Genomic DNA, 17,604 nt, shown 5'->3' on the forward strand with positions numbered 1-17,604 from the left:
GGTTTACTGATGCTTCTGCTAAAGGGGAAGGAAAAGTATGGAGATATAGGGCAGAAGCCCTCCACTTTTCCTCTGGTGAGCAAATGATTACAGAGGGAGAAGGTAGTGTACACGTTGGGGAGCTGATAGCTGTCTGGAGTGTTTTTCAACGAGAAGCACAGAATTCCTCTTTGGTCTGCATCTACACTGACTCCTATGCTCTGTACCAAATGATCCTAATAATCCAGCTCATGACCCTGGCCAACCTGTTCTGGTGGACCTCTCTTACTATAGGACTAGTAGCACTTGTGCTAAAACCCCCTCTGAAGAAATATGCATGGGAAGCCTCTGGTGCTCTAGGCAAAGAGCATTGGACAAATACATGCTGGATAATTCCATCACTCTAACTTTTCTGCCTCTCGGCAGCAGAATCCTGTTGTGTTCACTTTTTCAGAAGAACTCCGAGGGACCACCTCAAAGACCACCTAATCCATGATAAAACTGGTAATATTTTTCTGCATCCTACCACAACCCCATGGCCAGAAAGCAGCTGAGTGGCCGTGGTCTGAACTAATTGTGGTAGCATGCAGAAAAAGTGAAAGGATCTCTTGAAGCACAAAAAGGTTTGTACGCAGCCAAGCATACAGGATTGTTGGCGCAATTTCACATTACCACAAACTGTAGAAGTAGTTTGGTTTTGGTCCAAAAATACTGAAGCACTTTTTTTTTGTTTGTTTGTTTGTTTGTTTTTTTTTGTTTTTGTTTTTTAAGTTTAAAGTATTGATTCAAATACTGGAGTAGGACTTGATGTTAATGTGGTGACACCTACCACCCAACCACTGGTTACGCTTAGCCCGAAAATTTTTGGAATTGGACCATATATAATCAGGAAAACTGGCCAACAACAGATCTTGTTTAATCTGTTATGGTCTCTTAAACAAGTCAAATTGCTGATGCAAAACAATATCTGAGAAATACAACCAGCTTGTTCACCCTTTTTGCAGACCTCTTTTCAGGCTTGGACAACCTGGCTGCGACAGTGGAAGCCTCCTAAAAACCGGCTGCCAAGAGACATAACTGGTGTTGTGGGAACAGGATTGGGAATCCTAAATAGTATTGATTCAGAAGTATGAATGAATAAATTGGCTTCCACGACTCAAGATTTAAGCAAAATACAACAACCACTGCAATTGTCCTTATCGGCCTTGGGAACACATCAGTGGTTGCTATCAAACATTCTAGCAAATAGGGAAAAGGTAAATAGGAAAGACCACAAATTGATAATTGATGCACTTAATGCCACGCAAAGCAATGTTTCCTTAGCTCTTAGCTGCATCCAGGCTCAATTGTGGATGCAGTCAGTTGCTGCCGCAATTGTAAGAGAAAGTGAAGAAGGCACTTTTCCGACTGAAATTAGGAAAATAGTCTGGGACAGTGCCACTGACTTTGAAAGAGATTTCCAATCCTGGTGGAATTTAGTGAATTTTACCTATGACCCCAGCATTTCTGCTGACCATAAGTAATGCCTCAGTGCATTTGATATTCCCTAGCATCGCATTAGGATTAAATCATGATGGACCCACTTTCTATCCTTCTGAACACAGAGAATGGGCTCGTCAAATTGATGACAAATGGCAAACTGTCAATTTAGAGTCCTGTACCATTTGAGAACAACTAGGGTTTATCTGTGAAGGTAATGCAATTGTAGCTCAAGATATTTGTCTGGAGACAGAACAAAATAGCTGTCATTTTGATATTCATCCTAACGAGACTTCTGAAACAGTCCTTGTATCTACAGGCAATGGTTGTGCCTGCTTCAGAACCGCTTGTGATACTGTGTTTATACAAAGTACAGTAGTAGCTACTAAAAATCATTCAAATTTTTGTGCTTGCAACTTTACTAAAATTGCAGGATGTGATTTTTCTTTTGTAGCTCCAGTTACTTCACGTGAACTTTTAGAATCCAATCTCACCATGATTCACAAGCTATTGCCTACTCCCATTGGGATGAACCTTACTCTGGTAAAGCAATTATTACTTCATCAAGATCTAATAGAGATCCTAGGAAAAATCAAGGGGAATGGACAGAAAACTCTGGTAACTGTTCATCATAATGTGCAAGAAATACATCGTGTTGTAGAAAGGGTGAAAAGTGATGCCGAGCACAGGTGGTGGGATACCCTTTTCGGGTGGTCGCTTACCGCCACCGGTGTCCTGAACAAATTGTGTCATCCCATTGTTGTTCTTTGGATTTTAGTTATGACTGGTTTTGTTTTATCAGTAATCTTGCTCATTGTGAATTGGAGAATGATGAAACGACTAACAAAATTGACATCTCTAATTAATGCACACCACTTGGCCGACATTCTTTACACGATAGATGTTCCCAGGACTGTAGACAGAAGAAGATGATAAGGTTAGAAGATATGTTTTACATAATTTTCTCTTATGATTTGTTCTAATCACTGTTTTAAATTATTTTTTGTTTCTTGATTATAAAATTGTACTGAGTAATATCGATTATTGTTTAATATTGATTATACTGGTTTATTATTTGATCAATCTATTGTTTAATTGATTCATATTTTGCTTATTGATTAATTCTAATTTGTTTACTAATATGTTGTGATTGTTTTCGTTTTCCTGTTTCTTCTTTCCCTTTTCCTCTTCTCTTTTCCCTGGGACGTGCTGCCAACACTTGACGAGTCCTGAAGACTCCACGACGACACCATGGAACCCTGCTGATGAAGATCTTTCGAGGGCAATCGTCAGTCACGGGGTGGTGTAAGAGCCCGTCTGAAGCCCCTCATTTTCCATTCTGCCTTCCGATTGCCACAAGAAAGAATCCCTTCCCCCACTGCAGTTCCGGCTCAGAACAGGACACAGCACAGGTGGAACCACTGAACCGTCACGCTGGCTGTTCCCAACAAGGCCTGGTAAGAACTTGGCAAGGACTTGGCAAAGACCTGACATGGAGCCAGCACGGGACCGCCTGATGCGCGGCCTGCTTCTCTTCTAATCTCCGTTCTTAAGCCGAATGAACTTTTGGGGTGACTCCCGTGGTCCTTCATTGAAGACCCTTCATCTGCCTCGTTACCACTGTGACAAAGAAAGAATGAGAACCCTCCTCCCTCCCAAGGGCTGAGACTGAGACCCCTACTACAGGGAGGAGGGGAAATTGGTGGTCTGACCACTAATGACATGACCTGTTTCCCTTCAGTAATTTTAACGGACTTATTCTTCATTGGATTCGTCTTGCTTTGGTGGTTTCTGTGGACTCACCTGTTCCCGCGTGGCGATTACAATGGACTTTCATTGTTACACTTGTTCCCCCCTCTTTCCTCTGTGGACTATAACTGGAGCCCCGAGTCGACCAGAACTTCGGAGACTCCCCCGACACGACAGACGGATCCCCATCGTCCGGACCACTGAGGATCTCGCCTGTGTTGGTAGCTATTCCCATGCCCCTCTTCTCTCTCTCTATCCTTCTATCTCCTTCCTAATCCCCCACTATGGCATTTACTCTTTTGGCCCCTAATAAAGGTGCATTTCTTCTGATTAACTGACAGTCCCTTGTTGTTTGCCTTTGTTGCACTTTTGGGATCGGTGAAAAGAACCGTCACGACACCCCGCAAGAAGCGGATCGTGACATTAAAATTGGCGTCACGGACAGGATTTCTGTCTAGACAGAAGGGTTGCAGCTGAAAAGGCACCCACACTGTCTTTGGCAATTCATAAAGGATCCCTTAGTGCAAAAGGCAGGACACTGTTGTTTTGTTGTTGTTGTGTGTATGTGGTCTGGGAAGGAAGGGACAACTTGAAGCAACTAAGCAGAGCCTGCCAGGCAGATTATTGTCCTTTCACCCACCCAGGGAAGCGAAGGGCGACACAGCGAGGGCTGTGCAGTTTTGTGGAACTTAAGTTTGTAGCTCCCTGTCGTGGTTTTGGTCCCTTCACAAAATGAGTGACAATCTTAGCCTTGAAATTAAAGCTGAATTTAATGCACTACTAGCCAAACACAATGCCAAACCTTCTACGGAAGGAGAAAAATGGGCACAGAGTAATTGGTTGAACTTAGAAAATGTTATTGATAGAGTGTGTTCATTACAACATGAAACAAAATTCAAATTGGGCAAAAATAAAATGATCTTATGCTCAGTTTTGGGAGCTTGTCTTACGGCAGCTATAGAAAATGGCTTCGAGCGAAGAAGTGAGGAACATGCTAGAATAGACTCCCTTCAAAATCTAGTTGAAATTTTGCAAAAACAGTTCTATGAAGCAAAAAATGTGATCTATGCACTGCGAGCTGCCTTAACAGAGGAACATGTTAACAAATCACATCGTGCTGATTCCTCTACAGAGCCTGAGGAGAAGGAAACTCCTCACAGTAAACAAATCTATCCTCATCAAGAACTTGAAGCAGCAAGTAACTGTGGGGAACATTGCTGCCATCACTTGAGACCCTTGATTAAAACGATCTCAGTGTATAACTATCTCAGTGATGATGATCTCCAACCTCACATCACAACCAAACACATACCACCACAAGTAAACACTGCCACCGAGCTAGCTAAGCTTAAAAGGGAATACGGACAGCCTCCACATGAATCAGAAACAGAATATGTTTTCCGGGTGTCCCTCACTGGTGGTGATCAAATTCAATTAACTGAACAGGAAGCCAGTGGGTATTGGGGACATGGTGTCTTCTTAACAACAGGAGAGAAAGGTGACACATGGTCCCTGACACAGCGTGCAGCTTTTTGGGCCGGGGGAACAAGCCCCTTGGAAAGGGGAGATCCCATAGCTAGAATTAGTACCCCCGATGAACTCTTGGAAAATGTGCACAAAGCTGCTTGCCTGCAAATGACTCACAAAAAGAAATGAATTCCTGGCTTGGAATCCCTGATGCAATGACCTGTGAAGCCCGAAATAATGACCCCTTTAATTTGTGGGCTTCCAGAATCACTCAAACCTACAGCAATTCTCCTTCCAAAAACGATAGCAGCTGTATCTCCTGTAGAAAGACCAGATAGATTTCCTAGTAACCAGAAGGACCCATTTGTTCCCCTTTATGACTTGTTGAGGAAAGGGGTGAAATGGGATTGGAGTCTTTCTCAGGAGTCAGCATTGCAATTGCTGATTTTTGAAGCAACAGCTCATCAAGCACTGGGCCCTATCCATCCTACCGATCCTTTCCAGGTGGAATGGGCATTTGCCTCCTCAGGGCTGTCAGTACACATATGGCAGCGGGGTCCTGAGGGTCCGACAAGACCTGTTGGTTTTTATTCCCGTGGTTCCAAAGATGCTGAGAAAAGATACACTACCTGGGGAAAAGGATTGCTTATGGTTATCTTAGCTTTCCTAGAAGTAGAAAAAATTGCACGAAAACAACCAATTGTATTGAGAGGCCCCTTCAAGGTTATCAAGACAGTCACTAGTGGGACCCCCCCTCCTGACGGGGTGGCCCAGAGGGCCTCAGTTAGAAAATGGTATGCTCAGGTTGAACATTACTGCAACTTTTTCTCAAGGACAGAAGGAACTTTAGCAGTCCAAGAAACGGAGAGCTTGGACAAACTTGCCTCTGTAATCAAAGTAACCCCTCCTTTCTGCCCCGAACAATCAGCAAAGTCTTGGTTTACTGATGCTTCTGCTAAAGGGGAAGGAAAAGTATGGAGATATAGGGCAGAAGCCCTCCACTTTTCCTCTGGTGAGCAAATGATTACAGAGGGAGAAGGTAGTGTACACGTTGGGGAGCTGATAGCTGTCTGGAGTGTTTTTCAACGAGAAGCACAGAATTCCTCTTTGGTCTGCATCTACACTGACTCCTATGCTCTCTACCAAATGATCCTAATAATCCAGCTCATGACCCTGGCCAACCTGTTCTGGTGGACCTCTCTTACTATAGGACTAGTAGCACTTGTGCTAAAACCCCCTCTGAAGAAATATGCATGGGAAGCCTCTGGTGCTCTAGGCAAAGAGCATTGGACAAATACATGCTGGATAATTCCATCACTCTAACTTTTCTGCCTCTCGGCAGCAGAATCCTGTTGTGTTCACTTTTTCAGAAGAACTCCGAGGGACCACCTCGAAGACCACCTAATCCATGATAAAACTGGTAATATTTTTCTGCATCCTACCACAACCCCATGGCCAGAAAGCAGCTGAGTGGCCGTGGTCTGAACTAATTGTGGTAGCATGCAGAAAAAGTGAAAGGATCTCTTGAAGCACAAAAAGGTTTGTACGCAGCCAAGCATACAGGATTGTTGGCGCAATTTCACATTACCACAAAGTGTAGAAGTAGTTTGGTTTTGGTCCAAAAATACTGAAGCACTTTTTTTTTGTTTGTTTGTTTGTTTGTTGTTTTTTTTTGTTTTTGTTTTTGTTTTTTAAGTTTAAAGTATTGATTCAAATACTGGAGTAGGACTTGATGTTAATGTGGTGACACCTACCACCCAACCACTGGTTACGCTTAGCCCGAAAATTTTTGGAATTGGACCATATATAATCAGGAAAACTGGCCAACAACAGATCTTGTTTAATCTGTTATGGTCTCTTAAACAAGTCAAATTGCTGATGCAAAACAATATCTGAGAAATACAACCAGCTTGTTCACCCTTTTTGCAGACCTCTTTTCAGGCTTGGACAACCTGGCTGCGACAGTGGAAGCCTCCTAAAAACCGGCTGCCAAGAGACATAACTGGTGTTGTGGGAACAGGATTGGGAATCCTAAATAGTATTGATTCAGAAGTATGAATGAATAAATTGGCTTCCACGACTCAAGATTTAAGCAAAATACAACAACCACTGCAATTGTCCTTATCGGCCTTGGGAACACATCAGTGGTTGCTATCAAACATTCTAGCAAATAGGGAAAAGGTAAATAGGAAAGACCACAAATTGATAATTGATGCACTTAATGCCACGCAAAGCAATGTTTCCTTAGCTCTTAGCTGCATCCAGGCTCAATTGTGGATGCAGTCAGTTGCTGCCGCAATTGTAAGAGAAAGTGAAGAAGGCACTTTTCCGACTGAAATTAGGAAAATAGTCTGGGACAGTGCCACTGACTTTGAAAGAGATTTCCAATCCTGGTGGAATTTAGTGAATTTTACCTATGACCCCAGCATTTCTGCTGACCATAAGTAATGCCTCAGTGCATTTGATATTCCCTAGCATCGCATTAGGATTAAATCATGATGGACCCACTTTCTATCCTTCTGAACACAGAGAATGGGCTCGTCAAATTGATGACAAATGGCAAACTGTCAATTTAGAGTCCTGTACCATTTGAGAACAACTAGGGTTTATCTGTGAAGGTAATGCAATTGTAGCTCAAGATATTTGTCTGGAGACAGAACAAAATAGCTGTCATTTTGATATTCATCCTAACGAGACTTCTGAAACAGTCCTTGTATCTACAGGCAATGGTTGTGCCTGCTTCAGAACCGCTTGTGATACTGTGTTTATACAAAGTACAGTAGTAGCTACTAAAAATCATTCAAATTTTTGTGCTTGCAACTTTACTAAAATTGCAGGATGTGATTTTTCTTTTGTAGCTCCAGTTACTTCACGTGAACTTTTAGAATCCAATCTCACCATGATTCACAAGCTATTGCCTACTCCCATTGGGATGAACCTTACTCTGGTAAAGCAATTATTACTTCATCAAGATCTAATAGAGATCCTAGGAAAAATCAAGGGGAATGGACAGAAAACTCTGGTAACTGTTCATCATAATGTGCAAGAAATACATCGTGTTGTAGAAAGGGTGAAAAGTGATGCCGAGCACAGGTGGTGGGATACCCTTTTCGGGTGGTCGCTTACCGCCACCGGTGTCCTGAACAAATTGTGTCATCCCATTGTTGTTCTTTGGATTTTAGTTATGACTGGTTTTGTTTTATCAGTAATCTTGCTCATTGTGAATTGGAGAATGATGAAACGACTAACAAAATTGACATCTCTAATTAATGCACACCACTTGGCCGACATTCTTTACACGATAGATGTTCCCAGGACTGTAGACAGAAGAAGATGATAAGGTTAGAAGATATGTTTTACATAATTTTCTCTTATGATTTGTTCTAATCACTGTTTTAAATTATTTTTTGTTTCTTGATTATAAAATTGTACTGAGTAATATCGATTATTGTTTAATATTGATTATACTGGTTTATTATTTGATCAATCTATTGTTTAATTGATTCATATTTTGCTTATTGATTAATTCTAATTTGTTTACTAATATGTTGTGATTGTTTTCGTTTTCCTGTTTCTTCTTTCCCTTTTCCTCTTCTCTTTTCCCTGGGACGTGCTGCCAACACTTGACGAGTCCTGAAGACTCCACGACGACACCATGGAACCCTGCTGATGAAGATCTTTCGAGGGCAATCGTCAGTCACGGGGTGGTGTAAGAGCCCGTCTGAAGCCCCTCGTTTTCCATTCTGCCTTCCGATTGCCACAAGAAAGAATCCCTTCCCCCACTGCAGTTCCGGCTCAGAACAGGACACAGCACAGGTGGAACCACTGAACCGTCACGCTGGCTGTTCCCAACAAGGCCTGGTAAGAACTTGGCAAGGACTTGGCAAAGACCTGACATGGAGCCAGCACGGGACCGCCTGATGCGCGGCCTGCTTCTCTTCTAATCTCCGTTCTTAAGCCGAATGAACTTTTGGGGTGACTCCCGTGGTCCTTCATTGAAGACCCTTCATCTGCCTCGTTACCACTGTGACAAAGAAAGAATGAGAACCCTCCTCCCTCCCAAGGGCTGAGACTGAGACCCCTACTACAGGGAGGAGGGGAAATTGGTGGTCTGACCACTAATGACATGACCTGTTTCCCTTCAGTAATTTTAACGGACTTATTCTTCATTGGATTCGTCTTGCTTTGGTGGTTTCTGTGGACTCACCTGTTCCCGCGTGGCGATTACAATGGACTTTCATTGTTACACTTGTTCCCCCCTCTTTCCTCTGTGGACTATAACTGGAGCCCCGAGTCGACCAGAACTTCGGAGACTCCCCCGACACGACAGACGGATCCCCATCGTCCGGACCACTGAGGATCTCGCCTGTGTTGGTAGCTATTCCCATGCCCCTCTTCTCTCTCTCTATCCTTCTATCTCCTTCCTAATCCCCCACTATGGCATTTACTCTTTTGGCCCCTAATAAAGGTGCATTTCTTCTGATTAACTGACAGTCCCTTGTTGTTTGCCTTTGTTGCACTTTTGGGATCGGTGAAAAGAACCGTCACGACACCCCGCAAGAAGCGGATCGTGACATTAAAATTGGCGTCACGGACAGGATTTCTGTCTAGACAGAAGGGTTGCAGCTGAAAAGGCACCCACACTGTCTTTGGCAATTCATAAAGGATCCCTTAGTGCAAAAGGCAGGACACTGTTGTTTTGTTGTTGTTGTGTGTATGTGGTCTGGGAAGGAAGGGACAACTTGAAGCAACTAAGCAGAGCCTGCCAGGCAGATTATTGTCCTTTCACCCACCCAGGGAAGCGAAGGGCGACACAGCGAGGGCTGTGCAGTTTTGTGGAACTTAAGTTTGTAGCTCCCTGTCGTGGTTTTGGTCCCTTCCCAAAATGAGTGACAATCTTAGCCTTGAAATTAAAGCTGAATTTTATGCACTACTAGCCAAACACAATGCCAAACCTTCTACGGAAGGAGAAAAATGGGCACAGAGTAATTGGTTGAACTTAGAAAATGTTATTGATAGAGTGTGTTCATTACAACATGAAACAAAATTCAAATTGGGCAAAAATAAAATGATCTTATGCTCAGTTTTGGGAGCTTGTCTTACGGCAGCTATAGAAAATGGCTTCGAGCGAAGAAGTGAGGAACATGCTAGAATAGACTCCCTTCAAAATCTAGTTGAAATTTTGCAAAAACAGTTCTATGAAGCAAAAAATGTGATCTATGCATTGCGAGCTGCCTTAACAGAGGAACATGTTAACAAATCACATCGTGCTGATTCCTCTACAGAGCCTGAGGAGAAGGAAACTCCTCACAGTAAACAAATCTATCCTCATCAAGAACTTGAAGCAGCAAGTAACTGTGGGGAACATTGCTGCCATCACTTGAGACCCTTGATTAAAACGATCTCAGTGTATAACTATCTCAGTGATGATGATCTCGAACCTCACATCACAACCAAACACATACCACCACAAGTAAACACTGCCACCGAGCTAGCTAAGCTTAAAAGGGAATACGGACAGCCTCCACATGAATCAGAAACAGAATATGTTTTCCGGGTGTCCCTCACTGGTGGTGATCAAATTCAATTAACTGAACAGGAAGCCAGTGGGTATTGGGGACATGGTGTCTTCTTAACAACAGGAGAGAAAGGTGACACATGGTCCCTGACACAGCGTGCAGCTTTTTGGGCCGGGGGAACAAGCCCCTTGGAAAGGGGAGATCCCATAGCTAGAATTAGTACCCCCGATGAACTCTTGGAAAATGTGCACAAAGCTGCTTGCCTGCAAATGACTCACAAAAAGAAATGAATTCCTGGCTTGGAATCCCTGATGCAATGACCTGTGAAGCCCGAAATAATGACCCCTTTAATTTGTGGGCTTCCAGAATCACTCAAACCTACAGCAATTCTCCTTCCAAAAACGATAGCAGCTGTATCTCCTGTAGAAAGACCAGATAGATTTCCTAGTAACCAGAAGGACCCATTTGTTCCCCTTTATGACTTGTTGAGGAAAGGGGTGAAATGGGATTGGAGTCTTTCTCAGGAGTCAGCATTGCAATTGCTGATTTTTGAAGCAACAGCTCATCAAGCACTGGGCCCTATCCATCCTACCGATCCTTTCCAGGTGGAATGGGCATTTGCCTCCTCAGGGCTGTCAGTACACATATGGCAGCGGGGTCCTGAGGGTCCGACAAGACCTGTTGGTTTTTATTCCCGTGGTTCCAAAGATGCTGAGAAAAGATACACTACCTGGGGAAAAGGATTGCTTATGGTTATCTTAGCTTTCCTAGAAGTAGAAAAAATTGCACGAAAACAACCAATTGTATTGAGAGGCCCCTTCAAGGTTATCAAGACAGTCACTAGTGGGACCCCCCCTCCTGACGGGGTGGCCCAGAGGGCCTCAGTTAGAAAATGGTATGCTCAGGTTGAACATTACTGCAACTTTTTCTCAAGGACAGAAGGAACTTTAGCAGTCCAAGAAACGGAGAGCTTGGACAAACTTGCCTCTGTAATCAAAGTAACCCCTCCTTTCTGCCCCGAACAATCAGCAAACTCTTGGTTTACTGATGCTTCTGCTAAAGGGGAAGGAAAAGTATGGAGATATAGGGCAGAAGCCCTCCACTTTTCCTCTGGTGAGCAAATGATTACAGAGGGAGAAGGTAGTGTACACGTTGGGGAGCTGATAGCTGTCTGGAGTGTTTTTCAACGAGAAGCACAGAATTCCTCTTTGGTCTGCATCTACACTGACTCCTATGCTCTCTACCAAATGATCCTAATAATCCAGCTCATGACCCTGGCCAACCTGTTCTGGTGGACCTCTCTTACTATAGGACTAGTAGCACTTGTGCTAAAACCCCCTCTGAAGAAATATGCATGGGAAGCCTCTGGTGCTCTAGGCAAAGAGCATTGGACAAATACATGCTGGATAATTCCATCACTCTAACTTTTCTGCCTCTCGGCAGCAGAATTCTGTTGTGTTTACTTTTTCAGAAGAACTCCGAGGGACCACCTCGAAGACCACCTAATCCATGATAAAACTGGTAATATTTTTCTGCATCCTACCACAACCCCATGGCCAGAAAGCAGCTGAGTGGCCGTGGTCTGAACTAATTGTGGTAGCATGCAGAAAAAGTGAAAGGATCTCTTGAAGCACAAAAAGGTTTGTACGCAGCCAAGCATACAGGATTGTTGGCGCAATTTCACATTACCACAAACTGTAGAAGTAGTTTGGTTTTGGTCCAAAAATACTGAAGCACCTTTTTTTTTTTTTTTTTTTTTTTGTTTTTGGTTTTGGTTTTGTTTTTGTTTTTGTTTTTTAAGTTTAAAGTATTGATTCAAATACTGGAGTAGGACTTGATGTTAATGTGGTGACACCTACCACCCAACCACTGGTTACGCTTAGCCCGAAAATTTTTGGAATTGGACCATATATAATCAGGAAAACTGGCCAACAACAGATCTTGTTTAATCTGTTATGGTCTCTTAAACAAGTCAAATTGCTGATGCAAAACAATATCTGAGAAATACAACCAGCTTGTTCACCCTTTTTGCAGACCTCTTTTCAGGCTTGGACAACCTGGCTGCGACAGTGGAAGCCTCCTAAAAACCGGCTGCCAAGAGACATAACTGGTGTTGTGGGAACAGGATTGGGAATCCTAAATAGTATTGATTCAGAAGTATGAATGAATAAATTGGCTTCCACGACTCAAGATTTAAGCAAAATACAACAACCACTGCAATTGTCCTTATGGGCCTTGGGAACACATCAGTGGTTGCTATCAAACATTCTAGCAAATAGGGAAAAGGTAAATAGGAAAGACCACAAATTGATAATTGATGCACTTAATGCCACGCAAAGCAATGTTTCCTTAGCTCTTAGCTGCATCCAGGCTCAATTATGGATGCAGTCAGTTGCTGCCACAATTGTAAGAGAAAGTGAAGAAGGCACTTTTCCGACTGAAATTAGGAAAATAGTCTGGGACAGTGCCACTGACTTTGAAAGAGATTTCCAATCCTGGTGGAATTTAGTGAATTTTACCTATGACCCCAGCATTTCTGCTGACCATAAGTAATGCCTCAGTGCATTTGATATTCCCTAGCATCGCATTAGGATTAAATCATGATGGACCCACTTTCTATCCTTCTGAACACAGAGAATGGGCTCGTCAAATTGATGACAAATGGCAAACTGTCAATTTAGAGTCCTGTACCATTTGAGAACCACTAGGGTTTATCTGTGAAGGTAATGCAATTGTAGCTCAAGATATTTGTCTGGAGACAGAACAAAATAGCTGTCATTTTGATATTCATCCTAACGAGACTTCTGAAACAGTCCTTGTATCTACAGGCAATGGGTGTGCCTGCTTCAGAACCGCTTGTGATACTGTGTTTATACAAAGTACAGTAGTAGCTACTAAAAATCATTCAAATTTTTGTGCTTGCAACTTTACTAAAATTGCAGGATGTGATTTTTCTTTTGTAGCTCCAGTTACTTCACGTGAACTTTTAGAATCCAATCTCACCATGATTCACAAGCTATTGCCTACTCCCATTGGGATGAACCTTACTCTGGTAAAGCAATTATTACTTCATCAAGATCTAATAGAGATCCTAGGAAAAATCAAGGGGAATGGACAGAAAACTCTGGTAACTGTTCATCATAATGTGCAAGAAATACATCGTGTTGTAGAAAGGGTGAAAAGTGATGCCGAGCACAGGTGGTGGGATACCCTTTTCGGGTGGTCGCTTACCGCCACCGGTGTCCTGAACAAATTGTGTCATCCCATTGTTGTTCTTTGGATTTTAGTTATGACTGGTTTTGTTTTATCAGTAATCTTGCTCATTGTGAATTGGAGAATGATGAAACGACTAACAAAATTGACATCTCTAATTAATGCACACCACTTGGCCGACATTCTTTACACGATAGATGTTCCCAGGACTGTAGACAGAAGAAGATGATAAGGTTAGAAGATATGTTTTACATAATTTTTTCTTATGATTTGTTCTAATCACTGTTTTAAATTATTTTTTGTTTCTTGATTATAAAATTGTACTGAGTAATATCGATTATTGTTTAATATTGATTATACTGGTTTATTATTTGATCAATCTATTGTTTAATTGATTCATATTTTGCTTATTGATTAATTCTAATTTGTTTACTAATATGTTGTGATTGTTTTCGTTTTCCTGTTTCTTCTTTCCCTTTTCCTCTTCTCTTTTCCCTGGGACGTGCTGCCAACACTTGACGAGTCCTGAAGACTCCACGACAACACCATGGAACCCTGCTGATGAAGATCTTTCGAGGGCAATCGTCAGTCACGGGGTGGTGTAAGAGCCCGTCTGAAGCCCCTCGTTTTCCATTCTGCCTTCCGATTGCCACAAGAAAGAATCCCTTCCCCCACTGCAGTTCCGGCTCAGAACAGGACACAGCACAGGTGGAACCACTGAACCGTCACGCTGGCTGTTCCCAACAAGGCCTGGTAAGAACTTGGCAAGGACTTGGCAAAGACCTGACATGGAGCCAGCACGGGACCGCCTGATGCGCGGCCTGCTTCTCTTCTAATCTCCGTTCTTAAGCCGAATGAACTTTTGGGGTGACTCCCGTGGTCCTTCATTGAAGACCCTTCATCTGCCTCGTTACCACTGTGACAAAGAAAGAATGAGAACCCTCCTCCCTCCCAAGGGCTGAGACTGAGACCCCTACTACAGGGAGGAGGGGAAATTGGTGGTCTGACCACTAATGACATGACCTGTTTCCCTTCAGTAATTTTAACGGACTTATTCTTCATTGGATTCGTCTTGCTTTGGTGGTTTCTGTGGACTCACCTGTTCCCGCGTGGCGATTACAATGGACTTTCATTGTTACACTTGTTCCCCCCTCTTTCCTCTGTGGACTATAACTGGAGCCCCGAGTCGACCAGAACTTCGGAGACTCCCCCGACACGACAGACGGATCCCCATCGTCCGGACCACTGAGGATCTCGCCTGTGTTGGTAGCTATTCCCATGCCCCTCTTCTCTCTCTCTATCCTTCTATCTCCTTCCTAATCCCCCACTATGGCATTTACTCTTTTGGCCCCTAATAAAGGTGCATTTCTTCTGATTAACTGACAGTCCCTTGTTGTTTGCCTTTGTTGCACTTTTGGGATCGGTGAAAAGAACCGTCACGACACCCCGCAAGAAGCGGATCGTGACATTAAAATTGGCGTCACGGACAGGATTTCTGTCTAGACAGAAGGGTTGCAGCTGAAAAGGCACCCACACTGTCTTTGGCAATTCATAAAGGATCCCTTAGTGCAAAAGGCAGGACACTGTTGTTTTGTTGTTGTTGTGTGTATGTGGTCTGGGAAGGAAGGGACAACTTGAAGCAACTAAGCAGAGCCTGCCAGGCAGATTATTGTCCTTTCACCCACCCAGGGAAGCGAAGGGCGACACAGCGAGGGCTGTGCAGTTTTGTGGAACTTAAGTTTGTAGCTCCCTGTCGTGGTTTTGGTCCCTTCCCAAAATGAGTGACAATCTTAGCCTTGAAATTAAAGCTGAATTTTATGCACTACTAGCCAAACACAATGCCAAACCTTCTACGGAAGGAGAAAAATGGGCACAGAGTAATTGGTTGAACTTAGAAAATGTTATTGATAGAGTGTGTTCATTACAACATGAAACAAAATTCAAATTGGGCAAAAATAAAATGATCTTATGCTCAGTTTTGGGAGCTTGTCTTACGGCAGCTATAGAAAATGGCTTCGAGCGAAGAAGTGAGGAACATGCTAGAATAGACTCCCTTCAAAATCTAGTTGAAATTTTGCAAAAACAGTTCTATGAAGCAAAAAATGTGATCTATGCATTGCGAGCTGCCTTAACAGAGGAACATGTTAACAAATCACATCGTGCTGATTCCTCTACAGAGCCTGAGGAGAAGGAAACTCCTCACAGTAAACAAATCTATCCTCATCAAGAACTTGAAGCAGCAAGTAACTGTGGGGAACATTGCTGCCATCACTTGAGACCCTTGATTAAAACGATCTCAGTGTATAACTATCTCAGTGATGATGATCTCGAACCTCACATCACAACCAAACACATACCACCACAAGTAAACACTGCCACCGAGCTAGCTAAGCTTAAAAGGGAATACGGACAGCCTCCACATGAATCAGAAACAGAATATGTTTTCCGGGTGTCCCTCACTGGTGGTGATCAAATTCAATTAACTGAACAGGAAGCCAGTGGGTATTGGGGACATGGTGTCTTCTTAACAACAGGAGAGAAAGGTGACACATGGTCCCTGACACAGCGTGCAGCTTTTTGGGCCGGGGGAACAAGCCCCTTGGAAAGGGGAGATCCCATAGCTAGAATTAGTACCCCCGATGAACTCTTGGAAAATGTGCACAAAGCTGCTTGCCTGCAAATGACTCACAAAAAGAAATGAATTCCTGGCTTGGAATCCCTGATGCAATGACCTGTGAAGCCCGAAATAATGACCCCTTTAATTTGTGGGCTTCCAGAATCACTCAAACCTACAGCAATTCTCCTTCCAAAAACGATAGCAGCTGTATCTCCTGTAGAAAGACCAGATAGATTTCCTAGTAACCAGAAGGACCCATTTGTTCCCCTTTATGACTTGTTGAGGAAAGGGGTGAAATGGGATTGGAGTCTTTCTCAGGAGTCAGCATTGCAATTGCTGATTTTTGAAGCAACAGCTCATCAAGCACTGGGCCCTATCCATCCTACCGATCCTTTCCAGGTGGAATGGGCATTTGCCTCCTCAGGGCTGTCAGTACACATATGGCAGCGGGGTCCTGAGGGTCCGACAAGACCTGTTGGTTTTTATTCCCGTGGTTCCAAAGATGCTGAGAAAAGATACACTACCTGGGGAAAAGGATTGCTTATGGTTATCTTAGCTTTCCTAGAAGTAGAAAAAATTGCACGAAAACAACCAATTGTATTGAGAGGCCCCTTCAAGGTTATCAAGACAGTCACTAGTGGGACCCCCCCTCCTGACGGGGTGGCCCAGAGGGCCTCAGTTAGAAAATGGTATGCTCAGGTTGAACATTACTGCAACTTTTTCTCAAGGACAGAAGGAACTTTAGCAGTCCAAGAAACGGAGAGCTTGGACAAACTTGCCTCTGTAATCAAAGTAACCCCTCCTTTCTGCCCCGAACAATCAGCAAACTCTTGGTTTACTGATGCTTCTGCTAAAGGGGAAGGAAAAGTATGGAGATATAGGGCAGAAGCCCTCCACTTTTCCTCTGGTGAGCAAATGATTACAGAGGGAGAAGGTAGTGTACACGTTGGGGAGCTGATAGCTGTCTGGAGTGTTTTTCAACGAGAAGCACAGAATTCCTCTTTGGTCTGCATCTACACTGACTCCTATGCTCTCTACCAAATGATCCTAATAATCCAGCTCATGACCCTGGCCAACCTGTTCTGGTGGACCTCTCTTACTATAGGACTAGTAGCACTTGTGCTAAAACCCCCTCTGAAGAAATATGCATGGGAAGCCTCTGGTGCTCTAGGCAAAGAGCATTGGACAAATACATGCTGGATAATTCCATCACTCTAACTTTTCTGCCTCTCGGCAGCAGAATTCTGTTGTGTTTACTTTTTCAGAAGAACTCCGAGGGACCACCTCGAAGACCACCTAATCCATGATAAAACTGGTAATATTTTTCTGCATCCTACCACAACCCCATGGCCAGAAAGCAGCTGAGTGGCCGTGGTCTGAACTAATTGTGGTAGCATGCAGAAAAAGTGAAAGGATCTCTTGAAGCACAAAAAGGTTTGTACGCAGCCAAGCATACAGGATTGTTGGCGCAATTTCACATTACCACAAACTGTAGAAGTAGTTTGGTTTTGGTCCAAAAATACTGAAGCACCTTTTTTTTTTTTTTTTTTTTTTTGTTTTTGGTTTTGGTTTTGTTTTTGT

Source organism: Vidua macroura, chromosome 19, assembly GCF_024509145.1.
Source record: "Vidua macroura isolate BioBank_ID:100142 chromosome 19, ASM2450914v1, whole genome shotgun sequence".
In the NCBI taxonomy this organism is placed as follows: domain Eukaryota; kingdom Metazoa; phylum Chordata; class Aves; order Passeriformes; family Viduidae; genus Vidua; species Vidua macroura.